The sequence below is a fragment of the Oryctolagus cuniculus genome, chromosome 9, assembly GCF_051225735.1.
Source record: "Oryctolagus cuniculus isolate XC-2025 breed Fujian yellow rabbit chromosome 9, ASM5122573v1, whole genome shotgun sequence".
In the NCBI taxonomy this organism is placed as follows: domain Eukaryota; kingdom Metazoa; phylum Chordata; class Mammalia; order Lagomorpha; family Leporidae; genus Oryctolagus; species Oryctolagus cuniculus.
Window position 1 is genome coordinate 14,012,902 of NC_142875.1, and position 24,447 is coordinate 14,037,348.

Consider the following 24,447-nt stretch of genomic DNA (forward strand, 5'->3'; position numbering starts at 1 on the left):
GCTGGATGGGAGGGAAGGGGCTGCTCGCTGTACTGGGGCCCTCATGGGCGTTGCCAAGATACGGTGATGCTGCACTGGACTGACCCAGGCTTGGGGCAGGCTTGGTAGTGAAGTCAGAAGCCCCCAGGGTGGTGGCTGCCCTGTGGAGGCATAGTAGGTGCACACAAGGAGGCTCTGTGGTGGACAGGAAGTAGAGAAGGAGCAGGCGGTTACAGGCGTGATCTTGTGAGGAAAGAGTCTGGCTGGGCACTGGGGCCTGTGGCTGATGAGTCAGGGCGCTGTGGCTGTTTGCAACCTGGGCGCTGGTTGAGAGAGAAGGGAGGGGCTGCTTTTCAGACCTCAGGGGAGCCTGGACGTGCCACCCAGCTTTCCCTGCCAGTCACAGGTGCGCAGGGCTGAGTGGGTGAGGGGTGCTGGGGGTGGGGGCTCAGCTCTCGGTGAGAGTGGTTGATGAGCTGGTTGCCCATAATTTCTTAGGTGACAGGGGTGCTTTTTGTAAAGGGTCATCAGCTCAGCAGGAGTCAGAGTTCAGGCACCTAACACGAGTGTTTTGCGGTGTGGCCGGGCAGAAGTCACTCCTGAAGAGGGCCGTAGAGTGACTTGAGGGAGGTGGCAGACTCTTCACAAGGATGTTGTCCCAGTGTCCTGGGCTCTGGTTACACTTGTGGGATTCAGACAGGCTGTCATTCCCCTCCCCCCGCCCCCAGGATGGTTCTGGGGTTTCTGGGGAGGACTCTCTCAGCCTCCCTGGTTTGGTGCTGCTGGGTTACGTGGTGTGTAACGCTTACCCATGGATGGAACCATGGTCACCATTATAGGTGATCCCACTGCACCAAGACTACAGTGAATAGGGGATTTCTCCAGTGCCCTGGAAAACCCAGGTGCTCCTGACAGGTGCCCTTCACCACCAGCCTGCCACTCCTGCCTGGTCCCCAAATACTCGTGGTTCTGTAGGTTTTCCCCCACTATAGCCGATAGAAGAGTAACCCCAGCTAGTGCAAGTAGGAAGAGAGGAGGGAATGGAGTTGCTTCCACACCTAGAGGGCTCCGAGGCTTCGGTTCCGGTGCCGCGGCACCCGCGGCAGACTCGCTGCTGGGGGGGGGGGGTGCTTCCAGGTACAGGGAGGGGGTCACAGGAGCACCTGGCTTCCGGTGCCAAGCCTGGGGCGACGAGAAGGCTGCCTTCCCAGCAGCTCCAGCACAGGGTGAAAGGTGCCGGTGGCCTGGCCTAGGTGTTGTCTCCAACCCTGTGGGACAGGGCCTTGGCCAGCCCGTGTGCCGAGTCCACCCTGTGGTGAAGGCCGGCCTGTGTCCAGCAGCTCCTCGTGGTGGGGGAGGGAGGTCCTGCTCGGGCGGTCTCAGTGCCTTAGCCAAGTGCTGCTGGAGCAGCGGCTAGGGGACGTAAGGGTCAGCACACAGCCACTCTGGGGTTTTCTGCTGGAACGTGGCTCCGGCCCCGGTTCCCAGCAGTAGGGCAGTGCCTGCTGGTCGGGGTGGAGGCTGGGCTTATGAGAGGGAGACGGTGGGGGTGTGGCGACCCACTTGCTGTGTGAGCAGAGAATCCATGATGTGGTCAGCTGTGGTGGCAGCTGGGTGGTAAGTCAGTGGGGAGAATTCCAGGAGAGTGACGGGGGGGGGGGGGGCGGCATTCTGACGGTCCTGTAGCTGGAATCGTCTCCTGTAACAGCTGTGCGACCGCCGCTTCGTGACGCGCTGGTCTCGTGGAGGTGAGCTGCTGTCACTCTGACCTGTCAGAGGCAGACGGTTTCAGACCCCGGGCATCTGGAGATGGCTTTGTATGGAACTTGGCACATTATATCAGAATTCTGGCTTTGTTACTATTTTAGCCAGAGATAATTTTATTAATTAAGGAGAAATGGCCCATTTTAGAAAAAGATTTATTTATTTAGTTGAATGGCAGAGTTAGAGACAGAGAGAAAGAGGTCTTCCATCTACTGGTTCACGCCCCAGATGGCTGCACTGGCCAGGGCCAGGAGCTTCTTCCGGGTCTCCTACATGGGTACAGGGACCCATGGATTTGGGCCATCTTCCACATTAGCAGGGGGCTGGATTGGAAGTGGAGCAGCCGGGACTTGAACTGGTACCCATTTGGGATACTGGTTCTGTAGGCTGCAGCTTCATCTGCTATGCCAGAGTGCCAGCCCTTCAAATGGCCCATTTTTTTTTTTTCTGACAGAGACAGACAGGTCTTCCTTCTGTTAGTTCACCCCCCAAATGGCTGCTACGGCCGGCGCGCTGCGCTGATTCAAAGCCAGGAGCCAGGTGCTTCCTCCTGGTCTCCCATGCGAGTGCAATGGCCCAAACACTTGGGCCATCCTCCTCTGCCTTCCTGGGCCATAGCAGAGAGGTGGATTGGAAGAGGAGCAACTGGGTCTCGAACCGGCGCCCATATGGGATGCCGGCACTTCAGGCCAGGGCTTTAACCCACTGCTTCACAGTGCTGGCCCCCCTCAGTGCCTTTCATACTCCTGTTGAGGCACAGTACTCATTCCTCAACCAGCAAAGATGTGTCTGCCATGGTACTGCCCCATGCTAGGATCTGGGCGAGATGCCTGAGCTGCCCCTGCTGTCCTGAATGAGCTCCCAGGCCAGCGTGTGGCAGGCACTGTAGCAGGCACTCGGGGTACGGTGAGGCAGAGTAGGAGCAGGTAAGAGCCTTCCTGGAGGGGGCAGTACTTACATGTACATGTATTTGAGTGGTTCTTGATTTTTTAAAAAAAATTTTAGAGACAGACGAAAGAGAGCTTCTGTCCATTGGTTCACAAATAGCTGGGAACCAACCACTTGAGCCATCAACTGGCGCTTTCCCCAGTGCACATTAGCAGGAAGCTGGAGTCAGGAGTGGAGCTGGAACTTGAATCCAGACCCTCCGATATGGGATATGGGCTTCCCAACCAGAGGCTTAGGCATTAGGCCCGAATGCCTACCCCAGATCTTGATTTTTGTAGTCTGGTCACAGTATGTAACGTGTGCTGCTTTTTTTTAAAGTCAGGAGTTGATTAACTTAATTCAGAAGGTTTTCTTTGGCCTCATTTAGTTTCACGGCCTTGGATTTGGACTTCTGAAGCCAGATGGGAAGAGTATGCAAAATGGGCGTGTCTTTGAGCCTCCAGCTTTGCAGGAGAGGGGCCTGTGCATCACTGTGCTCCCCAAAAGGCAAAGCCACTGGAGAACAGGCAGAGCAGGAAAAACAGAACAGGGGTTTGGAGCCAGATGTGGGGGGTTCAAATCCACCTTGACCTCTTAGCACCGAGCCTCAGTAGCTGGGTCCTCCCCGGGCCTAGCTGTTCAGTGCTGGTTCCAATCGTGGTTGTTCCACTTCAGTGCAGGTCCCTGCTAATTGCCTGGGAGAGCAGCGAAAGATGGCCCAAGTGCTTGGGCCCCTGCATCCACGTGGAAGACCTGGAAGAAGCTCCTGGCTTTGACCTGGCCCAGCCCTGGCTATTATGGCCATTTGGGGAGTGAGTGAACCAGTGGATGGAAGATCCACCCCCGCCCCCCACCGTCCCTCTCCCTCTTTGTGTAACTTTGCCTTTCAAATAAATAAGTAAATCTTTAAAAAAGAAAAGAAAAGGAAGTCTGAGTCCCCAAGCTTCCATGGGAGGACAGCACCTTTGGAGGCCCTCCCGGATGTAGTGATTGAAGACAAAACTCACAAAGTGGCTGCTCCTATTTAAAATACGAAAGACAGAGAAGAAGCAAGAACACTTTCACCTCCTCTGAAGAACTGCCCAGTTGTGAATGACTAACAGTTTCCTGATTCAGGAACAGTGATGGAGGTCTGTCTGGAGAGCTGTGTTCTCCTGTCAAAGGGGAACCTGCAGCACCACGGTTCTAGCCGCTGTGAGTAGGCTGTATTCATGAGTTAATAGTGTCTGTGAGTGACCGCCTGGTAAGAGAAGTAAGGAGGTGTGAGCCTTGTGAGCCACCCCCCCCCCCCCCATTGCTGAAGCCTGGTCCCCAGTGTGTTCAGAGCCTGGTCCCCGGTGTGTTCAGAGCCGGGCCTCCAGGATGGTGCCAAGAGGTCAAGGAGGATTTGAACGCCCCACATCTGGCTCCAAACCCCTGTTCTGTTCTTTCTGCTCTGCCTGTTCTCCAGTGGCTTTGCCTTTTGGGGAGCACGGTGAGGGATGGCTTCATCTGCCGTGGGCGTAAGCAGCAGATCGCTGTGTGTTTTCGAGTTAGTGGGGTATTCAGTTGCTTAGGTAATTGCGACTGGTACTGGGGCATTGAAAGGTGCTTACAGTGTTGTGTGTTTTCTCTCTGTCAGTTGGTCAGAAAGAGTTGGTGAGGAGGCCACAGTTACTAGGGGGGATGGCTGAGCCCCCGTGAGCCTTGCAGAGAGAACCGCGTTTCAGTTAGCAGTTCTTTCTGGTCATGCCTCCCCACCCGTAGCTGTCACACCAGGCATGTGCAAAAGCTGTCTCAGCACGAAGACTGGGAAGACGGCTCACAGCAAACCACCGGAGGGGCTTCCAAGGTTGCACCATCTTTTAAACCCTTCTTAATGTGGAAGGTTGTACCTTATAACGGGTCGGGCAAGAAGGGGCACTGAGGAGTTGAGGAGTTCGGTGGTCAGGCGTGAATAGCTCTGAAGGGTTCATGGGGCAGCACTGACTGCCTTCTGCCGGTGGTTGAGAAACTCACCTGCTTGGCCCCAGCCTGGGGCTTGCCTCTTCACACCCTTTTGGAAGTGGGAAATGGGAGTTTGGTTTTCTGTCATGGGTAGCCTCACCTGTACTGTGGACTGGAGCCAGCACCTGTTGGCAGGTGACACTTGGAAGATAAGCTGGCCTGTTTGTCTTTGGGTTGGTTGAGCTGGGGACCAGGCAGGAGTGGCAGGCTGGTGGTGAAGGGCACCTGTCAGGAGCACCTGGGTTTTCCAGGGCACTGGAGAAATCCCCTGTTCACTGTAGTCTTGGTGCAGTGGGATCACCTATAATGGTGACCATGGTTCCATCCATGGGTAAGCGTTACGTCTGGTCTGATGATCATCAAAGAAAAAAAGCAAAACCAGAAACAGAAAAAAGCCCTAAAATGAATTACTCAGTGTTGGTTGGTTTGCTTGTATGACATGTGGTGTCTGGGAGCTAAGTAGGCCTTTGAAAGTAGGGGCTGGAGCTGGGGCCTCTTTATTAGTGGCCCAGGTCGTGTGTGTCTGCTGTGTCTGCCACCTCTGCTGCTGGTGTCCGAGATGGTGCTCGGCCCATTCGACGGCCACCCCAGCCCTGCCACGGTGGTCACCTTCTGTGCCGCGCTTTGAATGGAGAGCGTTGTGTGTCGGAGGTGGCCTGTTCTCTTCACCTTCTTCAGTGAAACCTAGAGTGACAACGATTTTATGAGTAGAATTGAATTATATCCATTTCTTAAGAAATTCTCATGATTGCCCAATTTCTTTCAACTTTGTTGTTTCTTTTTGGCTTCAGAAAAGCAGTTTTAATGAGTTCTAAAATACTGTTTTCTGAAATTTCCAGATAGTTTTTGGTGTCTGTTGCTTTTTCCTTATGGAGAGTGTTGTTTAAAAGTAATACAATAATGGCCGGCGCCACGGCTCACTAGGCTAATCCTCCGCCTTGCGGCGCCGGCACACCGGGTTCTAATCCCGGTTGGGGTGCCGGATTCTGTCCCGGTTGCCCCTCTTCCAGGCCAGCTCTCTGCTGTGGCCCGGGAGTGCAGTGGAGGATGGCCCAAGTCCTTGGGCCCTGCACCCCATGGGAGACCAGGATAAGTACCTGCCATTGGATCAGCGCCGGCCGCAGCGCACCAGCCACGGCGGCCATTGGAGGGTGAACCAACGGCAAAGGAAGACCTTTCTGTCTCTCTCTCTCACTGTCCACTCTGCCTGTCAAAAAAAAAAAAAAAAAAAAGGAATACAATAATGACAGTGTTCGGCGGCGTAATATAATTCAGGATGTTTAATCTGCTACAGAAGGACATTTGCTGTTCTTGCTTCTTAGCTGTTACCCAGTGATTGACAGTAGTGGATTCGAGTTGTCCAGTGACCGCCGTGGTTTGATCCAAGAGTGAACCTGAAGTGTTTCTCCTGAAGTCAGGCTTGGCCTTTCCTGTCTCCCTCTGGCGGGTGTGTATGTTCGTTTGGGAGCTCTGCTTTTCCCAGAGCTCACGTGTGTAAAATGGGCTCATTGTGCCTGGAACAAGGTAGGACAGATAAGGAGGAAGCAGGGATGAGGAAGCTGTTAGGATTTCAGTGTTTTCTTTGCGTATGTCTGAGTGAACCCACTCCCTCCTCCGGTTACAGTGGAACCAGTTCCTGTGATGAGTCCTGCATTGATGACTGCGTAGGGAGCTCCCAGCTTTCAAATACTGCGGCAAGTTGCATGCATGAGTGTTTTCACTTTCCTTGAATTCCTCCAGGTGGGAGTTTTCCTTTCATTTTCAGGTACAGTAGAGAGGTGTATGTACACTCTCTTGCTTTTGTATCATCTTTTTTATATGTATATATGTTTACATGAGCTTTTTTTAAAGGTTTATTTAAAGAGTTACAGAGGGAGAGAGAGAGATCTTCCATCCGCTGGTTCACTCTCCAAATGGCCTCAAAGGTCAGGTCTCAGCCAGGCTGAAGTCAGCAGCATCCTGTTCTCCCATGTGGGTGCCAGGGGCCCACACCCTTGAGCCATCTTCCGCTGCTTTCCCAGGCCGTCAGCAGGGAGTTGAATCGAAAGTGGAGTCAGGCGGGACAGGAACCAGTGCCCACATGGGATGCTTGGGTTGCAGGCGGCAGCTTTACCTGCTATGCCACAACACCAGCCCCTGTGTTCTCTTTTTTAAAAATTTTAATTTATCTTCACTTTATTTGAAAGGCAGAGAGAGATCTTCCATCTGCTCCTTCTCTTCCCAGGTGCATACGACAGCCAGGGCTGGGCCAGGCCAAAGCCAAGAGCCTGGAACTCAGTCTGGCTCTCATGTGGGAGGCAGGGAACCAAGAACTTCATCCATCACCTGCTGCCTCCCAGGGTGCATGTTAGCAGGCAGCTGGATGGGAAGCAGAGCTGGGATTGAACTAGGCACTCCAGAGTAGGATGCAGGGGGTCCCAAGTGGTGTCTTAAACTCGGTGCCAATTGCCCACCTGTCACTTTTCTTGATGTCATTGTTTTCAGCAGTGTCTCTTTCTAATGTGATGTTTTTCTGGTAATGATTTTTATTGTCTTCATCTCCAGCTGTGTTAACACTTCAGTCTGAGAGGTGAGATGGACTTTTCCTCTCCCTGGGAATTCTGATGGGATGCTTCCCAGTGGCTGCTATTCTTTCCTGTCCCTTCTGCTTTCCCAGATGTCTCCGCCTGTCTGTGCTTCTGAGCCGCTGTGAAGCCGCTGGGGCAGCTCTCACCTCTGAATGCCTGGGGACATACTCACCTCAAAGTGACCCCTGTTGGGGGGTGCCTCCACTGGCTGTCCACTCCCTGAGTAGATGACCCAGGGGGAGGGTGTGGGACCCCCCAGTGAGTCCCTCACCGGTTTGGCCAAGGGATAAGAGGCTCTGCTGTCTCTGGTCAGGGGGCGGAGCTTTCCTCTGTCTTCCACGAGGCTTCAGCCAGGCCTAGCTGGGATGTGTGGTATGGAGCTGGGACCCCAAACCCCAGGGACGGCCCCCACATTCCTACAGAGAGGTCTGCCCTAGCCTGGGCCTGGAGTGGGTTTGTACGCGCTCGGGGTCTCGCGACTGGGCAGCTGCCTCTGTCGCCTGTGCTTTGGGGCTGGAACCCTGTCTTGGTTGTATTGTAGTGGGCTTTTCTCCGCATTCCTCACTCTTGTTTTTCTGTTAGTTTCAGTGTGGATCAGAAGACAATGGCTGTGACTGGAGGTCTCCTAGGTGTTTTTCCATTAGAGCTGGATTATTCCACTTGCCAGGTGGGCTGGTCTCACCGAGACTGGGGTCAGGCAGGGCCCCGATGTGAAATAGCTGCTGCATAGCACGTGGTTCACGTGGCCCTGATTCACGTGGCTGGCAGAACCTCCCGATTCCCGTGACTGCGTGGTAGTGGTAGTGCTCGTGCTCGTGCTCGTGCTCGTGCTCTGGCGTCGGTCAGGAAGTTCGTGTGCCCCTTCCCTGCCGGCAGGGCCTTGCTGGGCCCATGGCCCCCGCTGCCCACCCTCCAGCTGTGGCCCAGCCTTGCCCCACTTCACTCCTGCGTCCCAGGTTCCTCCTGGAGAACGGAACGAGTGCTGAGCAGCAGTGACCTGAAGGAGACACCACGGGCAGGCGCTGCAGCACTTTGGTCCGTGGTTTCTGCAGTGTCTTTGGACGTCACACTTTGGGGGCGGGGCTGGCATTTCCTCCCTCACTGTCCAGGGGGGTCCATGTTCCACCAGGTCCAGTGTGGGCCCTAGGGGCCGGCAGAGGTGCCGGGGCAACTTCATTCCCTGCGCTGTCTCTCCGGGGCTCCTCAGCCACATGCACCCCATCATGAATGAGGGTGTGCCTCTGCCCCCGGGGACCAGGCTATCCTGAGAGTGGCTGCACGCCCCTCGGGAAGTGCAGTGTGTGTGAGCATGGGTTGATGATGGCTGCGTTGGTGCCTGCAGGCCAGTGTTGCTTCTTGCTTCTGGAACGTTCTGCGCCTGTGGTTTCTACATGTGAGCTGGGCCCCTTGGCGGTGCCTGCCTAATTGTGAGAGCTGCAGTTCCACGTGTGAACGCTCCTGGGCAGTGCTGCCAGGGAGGCGGGCATGCTGCGGCCTTCGTCTGTGTCTAGTTTTCTCTTTTGGGAAAGAAACAGCCCCACTGGGTACTTGGGTGGGGAGGGATTTGGTTGTTGGTGGTGTGTCCTGGCCCATCACGTGCAGCCAGGCCCCCCTCCCCGCTTCTGGCACTGTGTGGCCCAGGCTGGCTTCCATGGGGGGCTTTCCTTCCATGCTGGGGGGGTGGGGGAGGCTGAGGCTTTGTTCTCTGTCCTTTATCTCCAGAAACACCCATTCCTGTCAGCTTGTGTGTCTGAGCCATTGAGTTTGAAAGTATGGGGTCTGAATTAAAACCCAGTTGTTGGGGCCAGCGATCTGGCGTAGTAGGTAAAGCTGCCTGCAGTGCTGGCATCCTATATGGACGCTGGTTCGAGTCCTGGCAGCTCCACTCTGATCCAGCTCTCCTAGCTGTGGAGGATGGCCCAAGTCCTTGGGGCCCTGCATCCACGTGGGAGACCTGGAGGAAGCTCCTGGCTCCTGGCTCTGGATTGGTGAAGCTCCGGCCATTGTGGCCAGTGGGGAAGTGAACCAGAGGATGGAAGACACCCCCCCGCCCCCGTCTGCTTCTCCTTCTCCTTCTCTGTGTAGCTCTTTCAGATAAAGAATAAAACTTCAACAAAACAAAACAAAATGTTGTCCTTCCTCAGTGAGCATGGACACCTGGGCCTGTAGGCAGAGGAGGCGGTGCTGAGAGGGACACCCTGCGTGCTCCGGCTGCCTCCGCCTGGCTTTGCCGCGCCTTGCCGCCCCGCCCTGGAGAGGGGGCTTCACTACGGAGAGCTGTGGGTGCTCAGATGAGGGGTCTGTAACCTGCCTGTCCCTGGAACTGGAGCCCAGAAGCTGTGTATAGGGTGTTGGTCTGGAAAGCAGCGGGTGCCGTGTGGGCCTGCGGGATCCTCTTGCCAGTGAAGTTGAACCCCAGGGCTGCTCATGGGGAGGAGACTGTGCGAAGTGCGGGTGCAGTGTTTGTGTCAGTCCTTTGTCCTCTACCTCACAGGTGACAGGGCTGGCCCAGCAGCCTTTACTCAGCCTGTTTATGTGGGGCCGCACACCGTCCCAGAGGCCACCTGTTTAAATCCCTGCCTAAAATACTTTGAAACGGCTCAGGTGCCAGTCAGCACTGGGGCTGTGGGATGTAGGGCCGGGAAGGTACTGGAGTCACGGGAGCTGGGTATCCGCCCCCAGATAAGCAGTTGGTGGAATGGCCTTGGTCTCTGAGCGGGGACGAGGAACGCTGTACGGACGCTGTAGACGGCCTACAGGGGCACCCGTCTGGATCCTAGGGAACTGCTGTGTGCGCCCCTACCTCGCCAGCCCTGCGTGCTCATGCATCCTTCCGTCTCCCAGGTGGTGCTGACAGCGTGTGAAACAGACCCCGCCTGTTACCATGAGCCACCTTGCTTTGGGACGCCAGGTTTTATTTTCCCAGCCAGGGTTGTGGCAGTGTTAATGAAGGAGTGAGTAGGAACCACCTTGCACACAGGTACCAGGGCCCACGACACGTGGGCCTCCCCCAGAAGATACACTGCCTCACGGTGGAGGGCGCCGGCCGTCGCGGCAGAGGGGGCAGGTCTCGCCCTAGCCGCGTCTGCTCTGTGGTCCCAGCAGCTCACCCACCTGTGCGCTAGCTTCCTTGTCTGCCAGGAGCTGAGGCTAAAATGATTGAGTTATCCAGGGCCAGCGTCTCTGACGCTTTCTACATGGGCAGCTTCTGAGTGAACGATACCAGCCATCTTCTGAGAGAAGTCATGGTTTCTTGTAAATGTGGTCCTGATCTCCCCCTTTCTGGACCTGATACGTACACCGTGGTCCTTGCTCGTCACGGTGCCAGGGTTTGTGTAATGTTAAATAATATTAATAAATAATAAAAGTAAGTTAATACTAATAGGGCAGCATATTTCTTTTTAAGCCCAGGATGGAGGCAGATGCTGTACAGTCAGGCTCCAAGTTGAAGCCCCATGGCCAAGTGCGTTGTGGCCTTCGCTGGCTGTTAGCTCTTAGGGCCTTCGGACAAGAGTGGGACAGGGTAAACCTTGGAGCCGTGGAGTAGGACAGAGCTGCCTTCCTTCCTTTGTTCTGCCTTCGTCCACGGGGCCTCTGAGCCCTCACTCTGCCCCGTGGGTGAGGTGTGCTGACGGAGCCTTGGTTCTGGAGCACTGGCAGTCTGGGGAAAAGAGGTGTACAAAGATGGCCGCCTGTGTTTTTCTGTTAAACGGCTTTATGGAGGCATATGCTACGGATCATGAAATTCACTCCATCTTTTAAATGGAGGTGTGTTTTACATATCATGAAATTGACTCCTCTCCGGGTACAGTTAAGTGATTTTTAGTGCCGATCGTGAGCAAGCTGCCGTGGACAGAGTGTGAGTCTTTGTGTGTAGGGGTGCTTTCAGTTCTCCAGGGAGGGTGCACAGAGTGTGTGTCTGTGTGTAGGGGTATTTCCAGGTCTCCAGGGAGTGTGCACAGAGTGTATATAGGGGTGTTTCCAGTCTCCGGGGAGTGTGCACAGAGTGTGTGTCTGTGTGTAGGGGTGTTTTCAGTCTCCGGGGAGTGTTCGCAGGGTGTGTGTCTGTGTGTAGGGGTGTTTCCAGGTCTCCGGGGAGTGTGCACAGGGTATGTGTCTGTAGGGGTGTTTCCAGGTCTCTGGGGAGTGTGCACAGGGTATGTGTCTGTAGGGGTGTTTCCAGGTCTCTGGGGAGTGTGCACAGAGTATGTGTCTGTAGGGGTGTTTTCAGTCTCCGTGGAGTGTGTACAGAGTGTGTGTCTGTAGGGGTGTTTCCAGTTCTCCAGGGAGTGTGCAGAGTGTGTGTCTGTGTGTAGGGGTGTTTCCAGTTTCCGGGGAGTGTGCACAGAGTGTATATAGGGGTGTTTCCAGTCTCCGGGGAGTGTGCACAGAGTGTATATAGGGGTGTTTCCAGTCTCCGGGGAGTGTGCACAGAGTGTGTGTCTGTGTGTAGGGGTGTTTTCAGTCTCCGTGGAGTGTGCACAGAGTGTGTGTCTGTAGGGGTGTTTCCAGGTCTCCAGGGAGTGTGCACCGAGTGTGTGTCTGTAGGGGTGTTTCCAGTCTCCGGGGAGTGTGATCGCTGGGTCCTCTGGCAGCTCTGTGTTGACGTGGGGTTGCCACTTTCCGAAGCGGCTGCATCTTTTTAGCCCCCCAGAAGCTGAGGAAGGCACCGTTTGTGTGACTGTGGTGCCGTCTGTTACTGGGTGCCCTGTGAGTCCTGTGGGGCGGCTGAGAACCCGCGGAGCCAGTCCTCACCGCGGCGTGGGCCTCGGGCCACCTCCAGTGCTGTACGGTCTGTATGTTTTCTAGTCTGGTATCATTGCCGAAGCCTGTAGGAGCACTGATGAGAAAATACTTGCTTTTTGTCTTCCCGTAGTCTCACTGGTAGCTTAGTTTAATATGGGAAGGGGCAGCATGCGTTTGTTTGTTTTTTTTTTTTTTTGGACTGGCAGAGTGGACAGTGAGAGAGACAGAGAAAGGTCTTCCTTTTGCCGTTGGTTCACCCTCCAATGGCTGCTGCGGCCTGCGCGCTCCGGCCCGTGCATCGCGCTGATCCGAAGCCAGGAGCCAGGCGCTTCTCCTGGTCTCCCATGTGGGTGCAGGGCCCAAGGACTTGGGCCATCCTCCACTGCCCTCCCGGGCTGTAGCAGAGAGCTGGCCTGGAAGAGGGGCAACTGGGACAGAATCCAGCGCCCCGACCGGGACTAGAACCCGGTGTGCCGGTGCCGCAGGTGGAGGATTAGCCTAGTGAGCTGCAGCGCCGGCCACAGCGTGCGGTTTTAATATCTGTCCTCATGCTTCTCTATAACGCTGGTGTCACTGTATCAGTGCAGCCAGGGGGAGAACAGCAGGTGGCCCAGGTGGGCAGCAGCCGCATCCCTGAACAGTGGCAGCCAGGCCTCTGCTCAGCTGTGCCGGCCTGCTGTTAATCCTGTTCCCAGAAGTCATGATGGGTGTTGGGAGGGCCCAAGAAAGTAGTGTCCCCTCTGTGCTTCCTGCAGTGAGGAGGACGTTCCCTGCCCTCAGGAGCAAGAAGGGGGCCCCACGGCTGAGTGTGGGGAAGGGGTGATGGCGGGGCTGAGCTGGCGCTCCACCAGGGTGCTTTGTTGCAGGGGTGTGGCATGCTCCTGTGAGCAGTGAGGGACTGGAGGAGCTAAGAGCCCCCCCCCCAAGGGGAGCCGGGGAGCAGTGTGAGGTGCAGGCAAGCTGCTGCTCCAGGAAGGCCGGCTTTAGAGCAGCACTGCACCGGAAGTCCAGTGTGGTCCTCAGGAAGAAAGTTCTGGAAGAGATGAGGATTTGACGAGGTTCCTGTGGATTAGTGGCATTGATGAAGGGCAGCAGAGAGCAAGTGTCAGTTAACACTGGCAGGGAGCCACGTCCAGGACCAGCTGGCTCTGACCTCATGCTGACCCTGAAACGAGGGGTAGGGGAGTGAGACGCTGGTTAGCCACACAGCCGGGCACCTGATTGCTTCTGCTGTCCTCCCCACTGTGCAGTGACCCCCCCTCCCCCATAGAAGAGGCGGCCAAGGCAGAGAGATGGGGTGACCTGCCGGGGTCCAGCAGGTGGAGGTGCGGGCAGCCGTGAAGAGCAGGAGTGTCCCGCCCTATAGTGGGCTGTCCCCCTGCAGGCGGACGTCATGAGTCGCCCCTTCACATGGAGGCTCTATGAGGCTGCTGGCTTTGACTTGCCCCACGCACTGTTGGGGTCAGCTGGCATCCCATGGCTCCTGCATGGCGGGCGCTGTGCTGTTGGAAATGTGCGTGTTGGGGCGGACCTGAGGCTAGGGCCAGTTCAGGGTGGGAACATCCCCTCTAGCTGGGACACTGTGGGTCGTGTGTTATGGAGGGTGTTACTCACTGTCTGAGCCTGCTGGGAGGGCCACCGTCCAGGGACTGTAAAAACGAGTGTCCTTGGCAGACGCGGGGAAGGGGTAGGAGGGACGCTGGCCTCAGGGGAAAGGCGCCGAGTGCCAGCGCCCTGGCTCTGCTGCCTGGGTGAGCCTCTGTCTGCCCCTCTGCGACAGTAGCGTCTGCAGGGCTGGGTGAGGAGTTGATGAAGAGAGCCCGTGGCACAGTGTTCCGGGTGCTTGTGCGGTCTTGTTTCTTTCCTTCCCTGCTGCACAGCTGGGGACAGGAGAGAGCCTGGAAGCGCGTAGGCGGAGAGAGGGGTCCCCAGGTCTGAAAGAGGCAGGAGACGTGTTGCTGAGGTCACAGTAGCCGCCCTGGGACTCGGCTCTGGGTCCCTCGGTGGAGTCAGGCTGGGCTGTTACTAGCTCGGCAGGCTAGAGACAGAAGGTTAGCCTGTGGTCCAGACGGTCTAAGCTAAGTGCTGCTCTCGCCTGCCCGTGAGCCAAGAATGATTTTTAAATTTCTGAAAGATCGTGGACAATAAGACTGTGGCCCCTGAAGCTCCCGTGTGGTCCCTCTGTGGTGGGGTGCGGCACAGCCACCAGGGGCTGGCCTGGCCGGGGCCTGCCGGGCCTGTGTGAAGCCTGGGCTTGTCAGACCCGGGTGTCCCGCTGGGGAGAAGAGCACTCTGGGCGACACTTTCTATTTCTCGTGGGTGAGATAACGTCTGTTCCTGTTGGTGGCACTTGGCCCCCGAGGCTGTGCTGAGGGGAAGTCCAGCTCCTGGTCCCTGCCTCCCCGCCCCAAGCCTTGTGTGGTCAGGGAGCCATGGTTGCAATGGTGGGCAAGAGGCCAGGTGTGTTTGGCACTGTGCAGGCTGGCAGCAGACTCAGGGAGCCCAAGAGCCCGTTGTTCACTCTGCCGTGCCAAGGAGAAACAAGACATCAGATGAGTCTGGAGAGCCCCCTACCCGGACTGGCCCTCCTGGGCATCAGTGCTGCCCGGGGGGGCCATGTGGCCTGCCCAGCCTTGTTCTCTCCAGGGTCACTTTCCCCAGAACTGTGACCTCAGCTCTGGAGCTTCAGTTCACTGGCTTCCCAGGGTGGGGTGTGTGCGTGCGCCGCACGTGTGTGTGTGTGTGTGTGTGTGCGCGCACAGCGCGCATCAGGTACTATCAAGGCCGTGGGCAATAAATTTACCTAAGTGCTGCAGTATGGCAATTTTTCTCTAATTTTTAATTTTTTTAAAAAAATTATTTATTTATTTGAAAGGTAGAGTTACAGACAGAAAGACAGAGGAAGGTCTTATGCCCTGGGTCACTTCTCAAATGGCCTCAGTGGCTGGGGCTGAGCTGAACCAAACCAGGAGCTGCTTCTGGGTCTCCCACGCAGGTGCAGGGGCCCAAGGACTTAGGCCATCTTCTACTGCTTTCCCAGGCCATAGCAGAGAGCTGGATTGGAAGTGGAGCAGCCAGGACTCAAATCAGCAAAATAATTGGTTAATAGGAAGTCGGCATAAGGTTTAGCTGTACCTAAAACTCCGTTAGTTTTTGCTCTCAGGGCCTGTGCTGGGTTGTTATGTGGCATGTGCTGAGTAGGCAGTGCTTTTCCGTGTGCTATGGGAAGTTCACTCCAGCCGTGGGAAGGTGGCAGTCGCCGGCCATGAGTTTGTCAGGAAGCTCACTCTGCTTTTTGCTAAAGGCAGCTTTGACCCCCTGGCAGCCTGTGAGGTAAGCACTACCTGCACGGTGAGCACCTGCTGGGGCTGGGGCAGCTCTGGGCGTGCAGGAGGAAGGCCCAGTCTCTGTGCTTTCATTTATGCTGCTAGCACCCTAGACTCAGAGGCTTGTAGTTCAGGGTTGGGTCATGGCACTGGAGCCTACAGGTTCTTCTGGAAGCCACCAGTTAAAATACAACCCTGATTCCCTGCCTGCCCTCAGGGGCCTGTGGGCCCTCCTGCTCGGGCTTATTAGGGCTCAGCAGTCTGCAGCAGGTGAGTCTTTCAGGTTGTGCAGCAGTTTCCTTCTCGCTGAGGGTGAGCACGGGCTTTGTCCTTCCCGAAGGAAAGTCTCCAGGTCTTGGTTGCTTTTAAGGAAGCATAGTGGGAAATGTACTGGTTGGTGAGTTAGGCAGGTTGGAATTGAGTTCTGGTTCCAACTCCTAGGAAAGACCTCTAAGAAATAACTGGCTTCTGACCAACTGTTGTCAGGAAGATTAGCTAATTAACTGCACCCGAAATAGCTGCACCAGCAAAAGCAGTTCTCGTTTTCCAAGTGCTTGCTGTGTAGCAGGTCTTGTTGGAGAGCTTCACGTCATGACACAGAGGTGTTCTCCAAGGCTCTCATCGGGTCACCGTGCGTTATATAAGGATGTATAACCTTATATCGGGAGGCTGGCTGACTGGGAAGACGCTCAGGTTTACCCTCAAGCACAGCGTGACCTGTCTCGGCCCCAGCAAAGGGAAGCCCTGAGCGCCGAGGGAGATCCAGTCTGTCCTGGGCCTGGGCCAGCCTTGAAGTGGCTCAGCTGCGGAGGCAGCGGGAGGGCAGGGACTGGAGCCAGGTGGAGGCTGGGTGGGGCAGCCCGGGGCATCGTGGGCAGAGACTTGGCAAGAATGACAGGCACAGCTAGAGTCTTGGGGTGAGAGAGGAGTTAGGGGTCAGAGGTTTCCCGCTTTGGAAGTGGTAGGGAGTCGCGCTGCTGACGCTGGGGAACAGCCAGCCTGGGCTTTCTGGTGGGGGGACCGGGCCAGGCTGCAGACAGGTGACCCCTGTGTGCCCGGCAGCTCATCAGTGGGGCTGCCTGGGGTGAGGGATAAGAGGATTCCGAGGCTGAGTTCAGTTGCAGGAGGAGCGAGTCCTGTGATTCGTCGGGATGTTTGCCAAGTTCAGAAGCAGGGAGGGGGTGATGTGCCTGCCACCCGGCACCTTCCCTGAACGCCAGGGCTGTCCTCTGCTGCTGCGGGGGGAGGACCAAGAAGGGCCACGCGTCAGCCATGGCAGATGCAGACTGCTTCTTGGTGTTTCTCGTGGGTTGACTGTGCGAGTGGTGTGTTGAAGCTGAGTAACTCTGGGAGTCAGTTAGTAATGCCGTGTGCATTTGTCACTGCCAGACTTGGTCAGAAGAACACAGCAAGTGCTGTTCAGGTTTAAAAATCTGCAGTACTGCATTCGTGAATTCTCCCGAGGGAGTATGAAGTAATGCATGGCTGTGGACCCCGAGCTCCAGACTCACTGTCCACCTGGGGTGGGAAGCAGGAGCCTGACCCTGTGATGTTCTGCTCAGAGCCCCAGAGCCCTCTAGGCCGGTCTGAAGTGGCTGCTTCTGCCCCTCTGCCAGCCGGGGCCGAGAGCACCAGGCTTGCCTCCGCCCTGGGTGGGAGCGACTGCAGACGCTCAGCTTGGGTCTCTCGGGGAGGGTGGGACCAGCATCTGGATGGAGAAGGCGTCTCTGATGATCTCTCTGGCTCCCTCGAGTGTAGTCCACTTGAAGGCGGCTGGACAGAGGTAACGACAGTGGTGGTGGGGTGAGTCCCCGTGCCCTTGCTGTTGGCTTCAGTGTGAAGACAGTCACAGGCTGTGCTGTACTGGCCCTGGCTTCGGGCTGTCTGTGTGACCTTGCGTTCGTGCAGCTGGGGGTGAGACTGGCCGGTGAGGACGTGGGCTCCCACCTGGCTGCTCCGTGCTGTAATCTCGACGGGGATGCCAGCCCTAGAGCACTTCCGCTTGCTTTTTGCCCTTGATCAGGTTGGGAGGCGCAGGTGACCTGGCTGTGGCCAGCCCTGCCCCAGTGCTGTGGTTACATACATTTGAATTTTGTCTTGTTTTCTCTCCGTCTTAGTTCTGTGAGCAGACACTTTGTCCTTGTTCGTCACTCTGTAGGTATAGTGTGTGTGTGTGTGTGTGTGTGTGTGTACGATTCTTACCTTGGTGTTATCTTGGTGTGAGCGTTCAGTGTGACACGAGCATTTCCCCTGCGACACACTCACGGGGTAGGCAGCCCTGTGGGAGTTTTATGTGGGGAATCTGACTCAGCTAAGAACAAAGTGCTTCTGTCTACCCCACTTTACAGATGAGAAAGGGGAGCAGAAGAGGTGGCTCGAATCTCGCACGTGACCACTGCACAGGCGCAGGAGGGGTCTAAAGGGTCCTTGACTCCTGCATTCTGCGGTTATCCTCAAGTCCATGTTGTAATGAGCATTTTTAAGGTTAAAAATATCACATTATGTGGATACACTTAGAGTTTTTTCTTCTGTTTTATTAGGTTGCTTTTCTTTTTCTGTAATTCTTTGTCTTGTATTTTAAATAAAGATTTATTTATTTATTTTGAAAATGATATCTTCCATTCGCTGGTTCACTCCCCAGATGACTGCAATGGCCAACTCTGGGCTGGGCTGAAGCTGGGAGCCAGGAGCTTCATCTGTGTCTCCCACATGGGTGGCAGGGGCCCAAGCACTTGAGCCATCTTCTGCTTTTCTGAGGTGTGGATTGGACGCTGAGCAGCGGGGACATGCATTGGTGCCTATACTGGGGCTGACATTGCAGGCAATGGCCTTACCTGCTGTGCTGTGACACTAGCCCCTACTTCTTTGTCTTTGAAGCAACTTTGGTTGTGTGCCTCTGCCAGGGGGTGGGGGGATGGGGGAGTGGGGTCCTGGCCAAGACTTGGGAACTGTGATGGTAAAGTTCTATGGATGGCTTCATGGACATAGGCACAGTGCAGATGGGGGTGGGGTGGGGGATTTCGCCTGAGATACAGCTCTGGATGACACGTCCCATCCCATGAGGGCCTCGCCGTGGCCATTCCCCTTCCGTGTCTGCCACATGCCAGAGCCTGCCTGCCGGGTGACTGCTCCAGCCTCTCCTGCCCTGCGTGGGTTCACAGTGACGGGAGGAGACTGTCATGGCTGTGAGAATGAGGCGGGAAGGTTTGCCTTTTGATTTTCGTCGACTCCTGTTACAGTTCCTTGCCTTCTTGTCTGGGTGTGGGTATTGCTGCTGGTAATGAGTGGTTCGCCATTTGGAATAACTATTTGAAAATTAGAGGGCTCATTTCTGTGTTCAGCAGAGTAGACCAGGGTTAGAAGGACAAGTGGAGGGAACACATCTTACACAAGAATTTGGCCAATTGAAAAGTTTCCTCAAGTCCATTTCTTAGCCTCTGAGTTGAATGTAGATGATGTTTTTCCTGGAGCCTGTGTTTGAGCTATGACCCATTCTCTGCAGGTGGCTTTGTGTGGAGTGCTGGAGGGCGGTGACCCTGGGGACAGCCTTCATGAGATCGCCCTGCTGTGTGGCTGGTGCTGGTGCTGGCACAGTCGCCGATTACTCTAGCCCTGTATGATGCTGGGAGTCCAGCTCTTCCCTGGGTCCTCAAGGCCACGTGACATTTTCACAGGTGCCTTGGGGAGGCCGTGAGAGCTCAAGTTCAGGTTCACCCAGGGGAAGTGTATATATTCTGTTTTGTTCAGTTATTAAGCGTCCTGACCTTAACTTTGATTAAGTGTAGTAATTGTCTAGGTTTCCCTAAATCTTATAATTAAAAATAAGCCAGAGAAAGTATGAGTATGAAGGATGTCTCAGAATTTAGCCTACTAAAACTTAAAGGGCAGATGGTCCAGTGGTGTGAGAGTGATGAGGCTGTCCCGGAGTGAGAAGGGCAGTCGTCACTTCCTAACGCTTTTTTTTTTTTTTTTTTTTTTTTTTTTTTAAGATTTACTTGAAAGGCAGAGTTACATAGAGGCAGAAAAAGGGGCAGATAGAGATCTTCCATCTGCTGGTTTACTTCCCAAATGGCTGGAACTGGGCTGATCCACAGCTGGGAGCCAGGAGCTTCTTCCAGGTCTCCCATGTGGGTGCAGGGGCCCAAGCACTTGGGCCATCTTCTACTTTCCCCGGCCATAGCAGAGAGCTGGATCAGAAGAGGAGCAGCTGGGTCTTGAACCAGGATCCATGTGGGATGCCGGCACTGCAGGCCGTGGCCTTACCCGCTGCACCACAGGTCTGGTGCCGTTCCGTTCCCTGGCACTCCTAACTACCCCAGTGCTTCCCACGTGGAGGGTGGACTGGTGCTGTGGGAAGGTTGTGATGGACTTGCCTGTTTGGGTGCTGTCTGGATCCACTTCTGCAGCTGGGTAGTTATGAAGGAGCTTGTTGCTCTCAGCTCTGCAGACGCTGAGAGCGAGGTGCTGGTGTCTGCTGAGAGCTTCCATGCTGCTCCTAAGGTGGCGGAGGGCAGGCCAGCGGCTGAACCCCTCTTGTCAGGAGCCCACCCCAGTGGTACGGCAGTGCCCTGCCCCCTCCCTGCTCACCCCTCGTGCTGGCCGTGGCAGGTGCCTTCTGCCCTCCCCGAAGCACCTCCCTGTTGGCACCAGCTGTGTCGGGAACCTCCGTGTCTGGGGCTGGATTTCTGCCTTTGGTGGCATTTCACCTAGAGACTATTTTAATACAAATTTTATTGTGATTACCTCTTTTTGTCCTGGACTCTTCCCCCAGAGTTGGAAGCAGGCTTCTAGATGTGAAGTAGCTTTTGGGGTCCCACGGCTTGCAAGTGGGGTTCACACTCCCCCCCCCCCCAGAGCCAGCCTTTCTTGTTGCCTTTCCCCGGGGGATCCTCTCCAGCTGCGCCTCAGACAGCAGCAAGCTGTGGTGTTTGCAGTCTTGTGGCTCTGGGAGGGGCGTCGGGGGTGTGTCCTGGCCTTACTGGGGCTGTGGCTCTGGGTGGGCTGGGGGGATTCTAAACCTAGGCTTTGGCACAGACCTTTCGGGAGTGCCTTCTGGCCTGGCTGTTTTCCTGAGGATCTGGAGGTTCCTTTCTGAAGTTGGTTTCCATGGTAGTCAGGAGTGGCTTCAACAAGCACAGCCAGAGGGCATGGCCGCGGGGGGAGGGGCTGCTCCGAGTAGTGCCCTGCTGTCCTCTGTGGCACATGTCTGCCTTCTTGCCAAGGGCATTTGTTAGCCACTTTACGACTGCACACGCCCGCAGATGTGAGCACACACTAAATGTGCAGGTGGCGAACTTCTGGGAAGATAGCCAGAGATGAAGACTGCTGTTTTCTGAGCTCAGACCAGGTGAAAGGAAACCAGGCAATTTATTAAAGCAAGCCCTGCTCCCGGAGTACAGACTGTCTCGCCGCCCACCCCTCTCCTGGGCACGCTTCTGTCACGGTGGTCTCTGTGGAACTCTGTTACCCAGGGTTGGGGCAGCAAGTCCCACGAGAATGCAGCGCCCTAGAACCACGGTGACTTGGGATTTCTCAGCATTCCTGGCTTTGTCATGTAGCTGTGACCAGTAGGAGTACCCAGGCTGGGCTCCCTGGGCACAGCTGGCCAGTTGTTTGGCTAGTGCCTTGGTGCTTCTCTGTGTGGCCTGTCCAATGGGCTTGTTGATGGCAGCCTTCCAAGGGACCTAAGAGAAAGCTGTGGGGTCTCTGAAGGCTCAACCTTGAAAAACCGACATCACAGGAAATCACAGGCGGGTCAGCCATCCTGCAGGGCTGGAAAGTTAGACCCTGCCTCTTGGTCGGAGCCACGGCACAGGGTGGATTATGTTCTGGAGCCAGCGCTCGGCCAGCCTGCCTTCTGGTCCCGTGGACCCCTGTCCTCTACCTGCAAGAGTGCTTGGGGAGCTATGAACTGCAGAGAGCCATCACCTCAGTGGGCGGCGGCAGTGCAGGGAGAGGCACTGTCAGAGAGGGAGGACCTGGGGCAGTGCAGGCACCCTGCATGTGCTGGTAGGGCCTTGCCTGGGCAGCGTCCAGCTTCTAGTATCCGATTTGGTGTCAGTTGTTTTGGTGGAGTGAGCAATCCACCCAAACCTAATGGTTTTTCACGTCTTAACGATTCTGCGTGTTCACTGGATGGTTCTGGGCTCTCTGCAGTCAGCTGGCTGCACGGTTGAGGCTGGGTGACCGCAGGCATGGACCGGGATCCAGGAGTGACTGCGTGGGTCTCTCACCATGTGTTCTCTGTTCTTGCCTTATGGTCTTGTGGTTCTGAGAAGGGAGCTCTGCGGGCCCTCTTGGCGTCTGGACTCCGAGACCGCCCTGTCTGCCATGTTGTATTACTGGGCAGAACACTGAGCAAGGCTGGCCAGGTGGGGAGGGGGGTTCCTGCCTGCAGGAGCGCCAGTGCCCCATTCGCAGGGTGGTGTGGACAAGGGGAAGTGTATGGCCACCTCCCACACTGTGCTCTTCAACAAGGCAGGCTCCTGTCAACTTTTTTCACTTGACTCTTGGAGAGCCTGGGGTGGGGCATTTGGTGAAGGAGGGTGATGGGCATGGCCTGGGTGGGGCTGCCTCACCTCATTCCTACTCTGAGCAGTGAGTGGTAGGGGTGAGCCCTGTCCTGGGGTAAGAGTCACCTGGGCGCCATCTAATCCTTGAACCCCACACCAGACTGAGCTGCTCAGGCATGGGGTAGGGCCGGGTGATTCTGCTGCTCACCGATGGTTGAGAGCACTGTTCCTGGGAACCAGAGTGGTGACGATTCCCTGTTCCAGGAGGCAGTCCTTCCTGTTGTCAGCAAGAGAGCTGCCTAGTTCCCCCTCCCAGCTCTCAGTAGCTCTGAGAGGTACATATCCTGCTTACCTGAAGTACTTGGGGCCAGACGTGTTTCAGATTCTGGAAGTTTGGGTTAGGGATCCTGTCTCACTGTAAGTCCAGGGTGACCATCTGTGCCCAGGCACATGGGCGTGGAGGTGAGCAGGAGCCCCTCCCCATACTCCGGCAGTTGCGGTCCACAGGGTACAGGAGGATGGGCTAGAACAGCAAGAAAGGCGATGGATTCTGTCTGTTCGCCTTGAGCTTGAGGGACAGTGCCTGGCTCGTAACTGGTTCTTGGAGGTCAGACTCCGAGGTAGGGCTGGAGCCAGCTGTGTGTGTCTCCTGAGGGCAGCTCTTCATCAGGGGCTGCCCTCGGGCAAGACTGAGAAGGGTGAGTGTCCTCGTTGTTGGCCAGGTTGTCTGCTGCCCCTGGGCAGGAGGGGCAGGAGGCCAAGGAGGAACCCCGGTGCGGGTCCTGTATTAAGGGCTGACCTGGGGGAGTCTGTGTGATGGTTCTGGAGCCAAGGTGACTGAGAAGATGGGCTGCTAGCAGGGCTGTGGAGTCAGCAGGAGGAGGGAGGCGCGGGTGAGAAGACCTATGCGTGAGGATGGCACTGCAGCGCTGGTGACCAGTCAGCAGGGCCATGCTGCAGCGGCCAGGGAGGCCTGGGCAGGTGCACGGCTGCGGGAGGGGAGCGTGGAGGAGGAGGCTGCCGGGCCCAGCAGGGCGAGCGTGATGTCGGGACACATGCAGAGCCACTCGCGGAGGAGAGAGTGATGAGTTCCAAGCCCAGCTTTCGGGATTGGCCTTGAAGAAAAGGAGGGCCACCCTGCCTCAGTCTCGGGGGAAGGAGCTAAGGAGGTGGCTGCCAGTTCCCAGCTGCTCTCCTCGTATTCCATCCAACGTGAGAGAGGACGTGAGTGGTTGGTGTGCCCCGAGACCCTTGAACCCAGCAGCTGCGTTAGAAGGGTGCAGGTGCAGCCCCAGCCGTTGTGCAGGTTGAGCGGGACACTCCCAAGTGGTGCTCTCTCCTGGAGTACTTAGCAAGCTTGAAAACAAGGAAGCTGGTTGAGGGCTGCCCAGAGCTGCAAAAACAACCTTAACTGAAGAAAATGGTGGACTGTCTCGGCAGAGCCAGGGGTCTCTGGTGGCGGGTCTTCAAGTCTGGAGTAGGGATTCAGCCTTCCCGAGTGTGCACATTCACTGGCATAAAGACATTTGAGACCCGGTTCCACCACTGAGCTCAGAAAAATCACCTAGCTGTTTGTGGAGCGGGGCTTCAAGTATGGATGAAGGTCAGTGGTTTCGTTTGTAACCCAGTGGCTTCAAGTATGGATGAAGGTCAGTGGTTTCGTTTGTAACCAGGGGCTGTTTAGCTTCTCAGGAGCCAGAGGAGCCAAGGCTGGAACTGGCATCCTCGTGGCCCCCGGCAGCCCGTGAGGCCGTGGGTTGTAGGGGCCGTGCCCTTCCTGTGAGCAGAGCTCTGAGCGACAGTCTGTCACCTGCTCTTTCTTCTGGGTAACCCCAGGTGCGTTTTACCTGGGGAGATGCAGCCCCTCCCTGCATGTGTTTGCTAAGGTGGGTGGGGGGTTTTGGGAGTCTGGCCTGAACGTGGGCAGGGCGGCTTGTGCATCGTGTCCACAGGGGCGTGTGGGCCTGCAGCAGGGCCGTCCATGAGCGGTGGACCCCCGGCTTCCAGCAGCCCCGGTGGAGCAGCTGTCTTAGCCTTCAGGGTGTTCCACCTGCGAGAGCCAGAGAGGGCTTACCCGTGTCGCACACACAGCCTTGGGGGTTGCCAGGGTGCTGTGTCTGCCTCACTCGGGTCAGTGCTACAGGGATGGCGCCTCTCCTGGCCCTGCGCTCTTCTCCTCCTCCTGGTTCTCTTTCTCCCTTCTTGCTCCTTTTTATTTCAGTTTCTTTGAAGGAATAAGAGACTTCGGAGGGTTGGCCCGGCATCCTCTTCCCTGTGCGTGTTATTGAGGACAGACGCATCAGGATTGGTGGCCCTGAGCTCTCCTTGCTCTGGGGGTTCTGGGTTGGCACTGGTCCCTGGTGCTGTTGGCATTTTGGGTTGGGCACTTCCTTGTGCAGAGATGGGTGGCATCCTAGGGCCCAGCCTCAGCTTGGTGACAAGTAGCCCCTCCCACTGTGCAGAGGTCAGGATGGGTGCTTGAGTCCTCACGGCTGGTTGGGGTCCTTGGGAATGAATCGGACAGGTGTGTTGGGGTCCTTGGCAGTGAGTACCACAGGTGTAGACAGGTGTGCATGCGACTAATCAGGTTCCCGGCGAAGAGCCTTCAGGAGCTGTTTCAAGGGCGCGGCATTTATGTGA

General features: G+C 56.2%; 1 protein-coding gene across 2 annotated transcripts in view; it reads left to right on the forward strand.

Moving 5' to 3' along the window:
- The window catches only part of STK24 (serine/threonine kinase 24), an 87,606-nt gene that overhangs the window by 8,781 nt on the left and 54,378 nt on the right, over positions 1-24,447 (forward strand). The gene's annotated exons all lie outside the window — the stretch shown is intronic.